Here is a 7,227-nt window from a genome sequence, read left to right as displayed (position 1 = left end):
TTAAACCTGTCTTTTTGTCTTTGTGGGGAAGCCAGGTTAATGTAGCTGGGTTTATGTGAGATTACTTTTTATTTGTTTGCTTTCAGTTATATTTTGACTAAAGCTAACAGTTGAGTCTCTTTTCTTTGCAATTTTTTAAACATAGTTTGTTGCTAAATGCACCTTAAAATAAACACTTGCCATTTTGGAAGACCCCAGCCTTCTGCCTCTGCCGTCACACAACTCACAGCATCAGCAACATACAATTTACAGCAGTGCATCAATGCCGTCGATGTCAAGATTCGAGATTCTAGATTAGATTCTTCTGTTTTCTGCAGTCTGTCTTCTGTCTTCAGCTGCTAACAATGAAAGTAATAAAGTTTTAAGAATTGAGATTACATTTAGTTTGTTTTTTCTTTTTATATTTTCCAAAAACCAGTCTATTCAAATGCTTGAAGTTTACTTTTAAATAACTTAAAAATAATAAAATATAATAATAAAAATAATAACAACTTATGGGCTAGGCTCCCAATGTTAGACGATTCAAACAACACCCCTGGTCGATGCATTAAGTCAGGTCTTTTACTTGTGAGGACATCACACTGAAAGCTTTGGCAAAATAGTTTAATGTTGAAAACTCAGCTACAATATCTATACATCATCTACTACAAGTGCAAAGAATGATCAATAACTCTTAACTAAAAGCACTCAGAGGGCGCAGACCTCAGTGAAGCCATAGGGTCACTCAGAAGAGAAAACACTAAAAAGGCCTAACTGCCCACCCAGTTACTTACCCCATGCCAACACTCTTATGTGTACATCAAGCTAATATCACTATCTTTTTCCATCATCAGGACAGATGCCACATCTGATTTAGAATCATTGACCCTGGAAATTTAGACACAAAATTTAAGCAAATGGCTATAATAGCCTTGCTAAAAGTTTGTGAAATTATTTTTAAAATGGCATTTTCTCACATGGCTGTTAGTGTATTTAACATTTACCATGATGTCATTTTTTCCCCAATGATTATGGGCATTGTCTGATTAGCTTAAAGCTGTAATGGCAAAATTATCCTATCTCCCCATTGTAAAGAATCCATTAAAAACATGTATGGATCCAGATGGTAATCCAGATCACTTCCAAAAGTGTCATGTTAGAAAGAAATGTGAGCAAGGACTCTCCACCCTTTTTTCTGGCTGTTATTTATAGCGTTCTTACTTGATATTTCAAACATTTTTGTCTTTATAACTTGTTCCTTATTCCATTTCCATCAAAATCAGTCCATAACTTTTTAAGTTATGTTGCTAACAGACAGACAAACCAAAGCTGTCGTTGTAATAAGCAAAATAAAAACAGAAATCTTTGTGTTCATAATTTGTTTCAAGTGACAGGTAATTTATAGTTCTTAAACTACTCAGCCTCTATAGAGTTCATGTTGTGTGGATTGTAGCTTGCATGCTGTGGAGTGCAGGTGTTGGTGATCTTCCCCTCCTGTCAGAGCTATCATACTGATCAATAAACCTCGAGACAGCTGGAGCTGAGAGAGACCCTCTGCATTCTGTCACAAATCATCACCCCAACCCCCAGCCTTTCTTTTCTCTCTCTACCGTGAGATCATATCCCACCACTGAGCTGTGGGAGAAGTCCCTGCACCCCCCACCCCCTCCCCCCCTCTTGTCCTGTGTTAATTAGATAGCTAGCTTTTTGACTCTGTCCCACCTGTACCCTCCTTAAAGAGGTGGGGGTGCACTGGAAAAGAGGCAATTGTTTCTTCATGCACAGTGACATAGGAAACTTGATCACCTCTTGCATGAGTAGCTGCTGTAAATAACAAAAGGTTTAAAGATGTGGGAGCATTAGTTGCAGCTTCCCTTTGTGCTCTGGCCAAACAAAGACGACCCCCACCTCTTACCCACGTCCATTTCCCACTTGAGAGATTGACAAGAAAACACCTATAATTACAACAGAATCCTGTTAAGTACAGGTCATTGTTAAAGAGATAATATGAGTATTTAAGTGTTACAATACACTGTTATCAGCAGTGAAAAGAAGATGCACATTTGAATGGCTGCTTATTCAATTTGCTCTTAATATTAAATATTAATGAAACAACAAATCATACAGTATTGAAGAAAGTGCAAATATCTTAAAAAGTAAACCAAAGTTATTAATTAATAAGGATGAGAGTGTTTCTAGCATTCGGGAGGCTGCAGGAATCACCGGAGTCATGAGGAAGCTCTCAGCATGACAGAAAAACAGGCCTCTTTGCAATAATTAATTATGATTAAATTCACTAAAGCCTGAACAACTATCTGCTAAATGAACATAAATTTTAAAATCAACTCATTGTTGATTTAATGAAGTGAGTCATGTCCATCAGTATGTGGATAATGGCTTTGTGTGATGACAATAATTCTTTAAGGTGTTTGAAGTGCACACCCATGCATAACATTCATGGGCTTCTCAATTAAATGACAATATATTTACAGAATACTTTCAGAATGTCACACGTATAGCTTCTGGTTAATATATGTCATGTTGTCTCTAATGCTAAACAACATTATCATTTGCTTGTGTTTACTTTGTGGAGGCAAGTGTTCATAAACAAGTTCCCATAAATGCCTGAGAACCCAGAGAGAGAGAGAGAGAGAGAGAGAGACAGGGAAGGCATCAGTTCATGTTACATCAGAAAGCTATTTCTGAAGAGCAATGCATGCACACCCACACAGAAGCAAGCACGGACACATTAGTGTGCACATACACACATGGCTGCACAATCACATGCCCTAGTTCCTCTGTAACCTCAAAGCCCATTCCCCTTTTGATATCTCATTCTCTGTACAGTTGTGCACACACATCTGCAGCAAACACCACACACTCTCACAACAAAACATCCTCAGAACGTGAATCCTGCCTGGAAACTAAAAGGGAGGGATTTCATTTGCTCCAACTGGACATGTTCCTTGGCAACCGCATCCACACACTGCAAGCCAGTTAGATGAGACATGTACAAGCATCGGACCCAATGGCAGAGATCATACTGGAGTATTGACATGATGACTGAAGGGGGGGGGGGGGGGGGGGGGGGGGGGGGGGGGGGGGGGGGGGGGGGGGGGGGGGGGGGGGGGGGGGGGGGGTGGGGGGGGGGGGGGGGGGGGTTTTCTCCACCCTCTTTGATATCAAGTAATCTCACTTGTCTCTCTTTGCCATTGGTTTAATTCAGATGGTATTTGATGGGTTTTTCTTTGTAGATTTAACAGGAAGACAAGGCAAGGATCAGCACTTATCAACAACAATGAATATGACAGTGTCTGAGGTCATGATTGTGTGCATAAAAAAAATACACATTTACTTATAACCATCTCTGATAATAGCCTTAGATTTGTGGTTTTTATTAAACTTTTATTTTTAATTTTTTTTTTTTTTTAAGTTAAATGGCCTAAAATATATTCTTTTATTTGAGTAAAAGAAGGTAAGTTTATCTTCTGTCAGTCAACAGCTCTTCACATGTCCTCTCAGGTGAAGACACACTGAATAATATATCAGGCATGAAGAGGTGGAGAGGGTAATTTTGAGCTTGAACCCAACCTCTTTTAGATATTGTGGAGGTGAGGCTAGTTATGAAGCAAATGACACCTGATCTGTCTGCCGTAACTGAGAGCGCCTGCACAAATGACCAGCTATTGTAAGGGCTGTCTGGTAATCATACATCTTTGTCTGGCTACAGACTGCAGAGGCCAAACCTCACACTGTTGAACTGACTCGGATGCAAAGGCCTTTTTCATTGTGGGTAATTGTTGCACTCATAAAATAAGAGTGAAGCGGAAGATATAATGCAATTTTTTTCTTTTTTTAATTCAGCAAATTAGGTCATTGCATCAGCAATTTCTCGTAAGAAGCTTGTCACTTTGCAGCATTTCTGGAGTCTAAATCATGACACGATCAGCCTGAAATCTTAATGTAAAACTTATCATGCAAATCAAGTCCTGTTCTAATTCTGATCTAATCCTAAACCTATTAACAAAGATTACAACACCTGTGGGCACTCCACTGGATCAAATACTTTCAGAATTGCTTTAAAAAAATGATCAAAAGCAAATTAATGAGACAAACTGTTGTGGTTTTTGTCATTGAGTCTTTTTAGCTATATGCTCTAAGAAAAAGCCAAACTACTGAGGGCTTAAAAGACCTATTCCTGCCTCATCTTATTTCACAGCATTAACTAGGGGGGATAAAAGTGTTTAAAATCAGTCCAATACTAAGAGAAACTTGAAAAATCTTCCTCATTGCTATATAATCCACACATGATGTGTGAAATATCTGTTTTTGCCACCATCATGCAGACTGATATCAATCTGACTTAATGCAGAAGTCTGACTTAAAGAAAAGATAAGTCGTAACCATTAAACATTTCACACAGCTTGCACAGGGTGGGATTGTTGTGTTCCTTTTTTGTGCCTCAACACTGTTTAGAGTACAGAGGTGAAGTGTGAGTCAAAGTTGTGATGAAGTTACAGAGCTGAACTGACCAGATCAGAGGCTATTTTATACTTTCACTGCTTCATTCTCAGGCCTTGCAGACAACCATTTTTCAATGGGCAGATGCTGAATCCTTCATAAATCTAACATAGCCTTGACTCCAGAGATGCTACATGTTGATCAAATTCTGATTGATTGATTGAGGACAACTACTATACTGTACAATTTATTATGTAACACTCTGGTGCATTGCAGATCTTTATGGAAGGGTATTGCTGCCACCCCAGAAAAGAATTAGGAATCTTGTGACATTATGTGAAAAGTTTATTTTCTAATAAATATATTACTTGTGTTAAAACATCATATTTAAATGTTTTATCAACATTTTCTTCTTTTCTAACAATAAATTTAATTTTATTAAAACATACATAGCTATTGCATCATATTAAAAAACATCTGTTTCTCCCATATGATTTATATCTTGTTACAAAATCATTAGAATGTTATAATGTCCCTTTTTTACTGAGGTGGCAGCGAAACACTCTGTAGATCTCTGTCCACTTTGACTTGTTTTTTTTCTACAACAGAGCAGAGTTAAAAGATCAAAAATAGTAGTTGAAATATTTCTGAGAGTGCCTCCAAGTGGCAGCAAAATGATATAACCTACATGCTTGTTTGACTTTAATTTGGCAAAAACAGTGTTTTGACCACTAAAAATCCAACGAGTTTTTGTTGCATGAATCCAAAGCTACATTTTGAAAGATCTAGTAGAAAATGCAAACAGTTTGTTTCCATTGTCTGGTTTGACCCAAACCACCAGGCTGTGCAGTGACATCAGCAGATGGATAAAGAACAGCAGCAGCAGCAGACCAGAGACGTTTAAGACAAGAGGGCGTTTCCACACCTGAGTTACACATGAGAGAAAAATTAAAAGATTCTTTTAGAAATTTGGTTTGATATAAAATATTAGGATTCTTCTCACCTGATAAGAAAAAAAAACACACATATAGACACTAAGATGTATTTTTTTCTAATCCACAAGATCAACATGTACATAAAAAATCATGTTAGAAACAAATGTGAGCAATGACTCTACACTTTTTTCCGAGCTGCTGTTTGTGGCATTCTTACTTGATATTTTAAACATTTTTGTCTTTATTGATCATGTGGACTTTAAAAACAGGGACACAGACCAGACAGCCTTAATTGCACTGGAATTTCCCTCTAGATCATAATTTATTTGCCAGACTTTTATCTTAATCCCACAAATATTTATAGAAACAAAGACAGCAAGTCTCAGGCCCTGTTAGGAAATGATCTGTTCATGTATGATTGGCTCTTAATCATTGCAAAACCATGTCATCTCCCAATTAAAATGACAACTCCAGCCACAGAACCATAGTCACTTTGTCATTGCACAATCCATACAATATTAAACTAACAAACAATTAATTTAATTCTGCTTGTCTAAGTTGAGGAAAAACTAAGATTTTATGTCATGAGGAACTTCTTGTGACCTTTCATTAAACCAGAAAATATTTGATCTTCTGTGCACTCCTGTCCTCACATCGCACAGCCCTGCATCACGATTTATATCATAGAGAATATACATTTACATCAAGAAACTCAAAAATTATAGGTGATGCTTTCATGTTGAGCATGACGAATATACTGAAATGCAGAAGCCTGCCTTCAAGTTTTTCCTGGTGGCTCCTCGAAGATAGGAGTCATTTTGAAGTCTGGCTTTCAATTAATGATACTGACTGGTGTGTCAAGCTGCTTTATACACGAGGGTTTATTTATGGCAGCAAATGTAACACTCATGCATAAACATCCACACAGTAGATAAGACTGGATAGCTGCGTGGGAGAGCTGACCAACTTCACAAAGGCACCCTGTTAATCTGCCTCACACATTAAACCACAGCTGCTCAAAGCAGACATGTCCTTACAGCTGTGGACATGACTGTCTCTCCCTCTGATGTGCAGCAGCTCAGCGGTGTCCACAGCCTCGCAGAACAGAGGCAGAGGATGAAAACTCAGAGCCTCAATCTCACACCAGGGATATGACAATCCAAAGAGTCCTCATAACCAAACACAGCCCTTCAGGCGTGCACAAAGGGCTTTTCTCCACCATAAAAGGCATCACACTGGTCTTTCAACACTTTTGAAATGCTGATATTGTTTTCCACAGGACTTTCGTCATGCTTTCAACATGAAATCCCTAGAGATAACAATAAAAAAAGATCAAATAAAAGTAACAAATGGTTTAATATTTAATCACTGTTGATCATTAGACAATTAAAATAAAGCTGATTACAATCAGCGCACTGCTTTTTCCAACAGTAAAGACTCACTGCAGCTGTATCACAATTTATTTATTTGCAACTTAATTAACTGTGAATGGCTCAAAGGCAGTCGGCTGTTGTGTGGAGGTCCAGCTTAGAGGCCTGAGGCCTGTGTGCAATAGCAACATTAATGGCATCTATCATCAGCTACTAATTATGCTGCCTGTGGGCCCGACTGGATCTGGTTTCAGCTTTGGGCTGCAGCCACCAAACACTTAGCATTCATATTTAATCACACCTCATTATCCACAAACAATGTAGGAAGGAGACAGAGACCTTACCTGATAAGCCAGACAGACACATGCACACAGAAAAAAATATCTCCTCCACACACATATTAAAACCCAAAAAGGACAAATAGCAGTGATATATCAGCACCACCAGCCAGTGCGTGCTTGGAAAGAGGTCTGTGTGCTTGA

The sequence above is a fragment of the Melanotaenia boesemani genome, chromosome 20 (genome assembly GCF_017639745.1).
Source record: "Melanotaenia boesemani isolate fMelBoe1 chromosome 20, fMelBoe1.pri, whole genome shotgun sequence".
In the NCBI taxonomy this organism is placed as follows: domain Eukaryota; kingdom Metazoa; phylum Chordata; class Actinopteri; order Atheriniformes; family Melanotaeniidae; genus Melanotaenia; species Melanotaenia boesemani.
Note: the sequence above shows the minus strand (reverse complement) of the source record.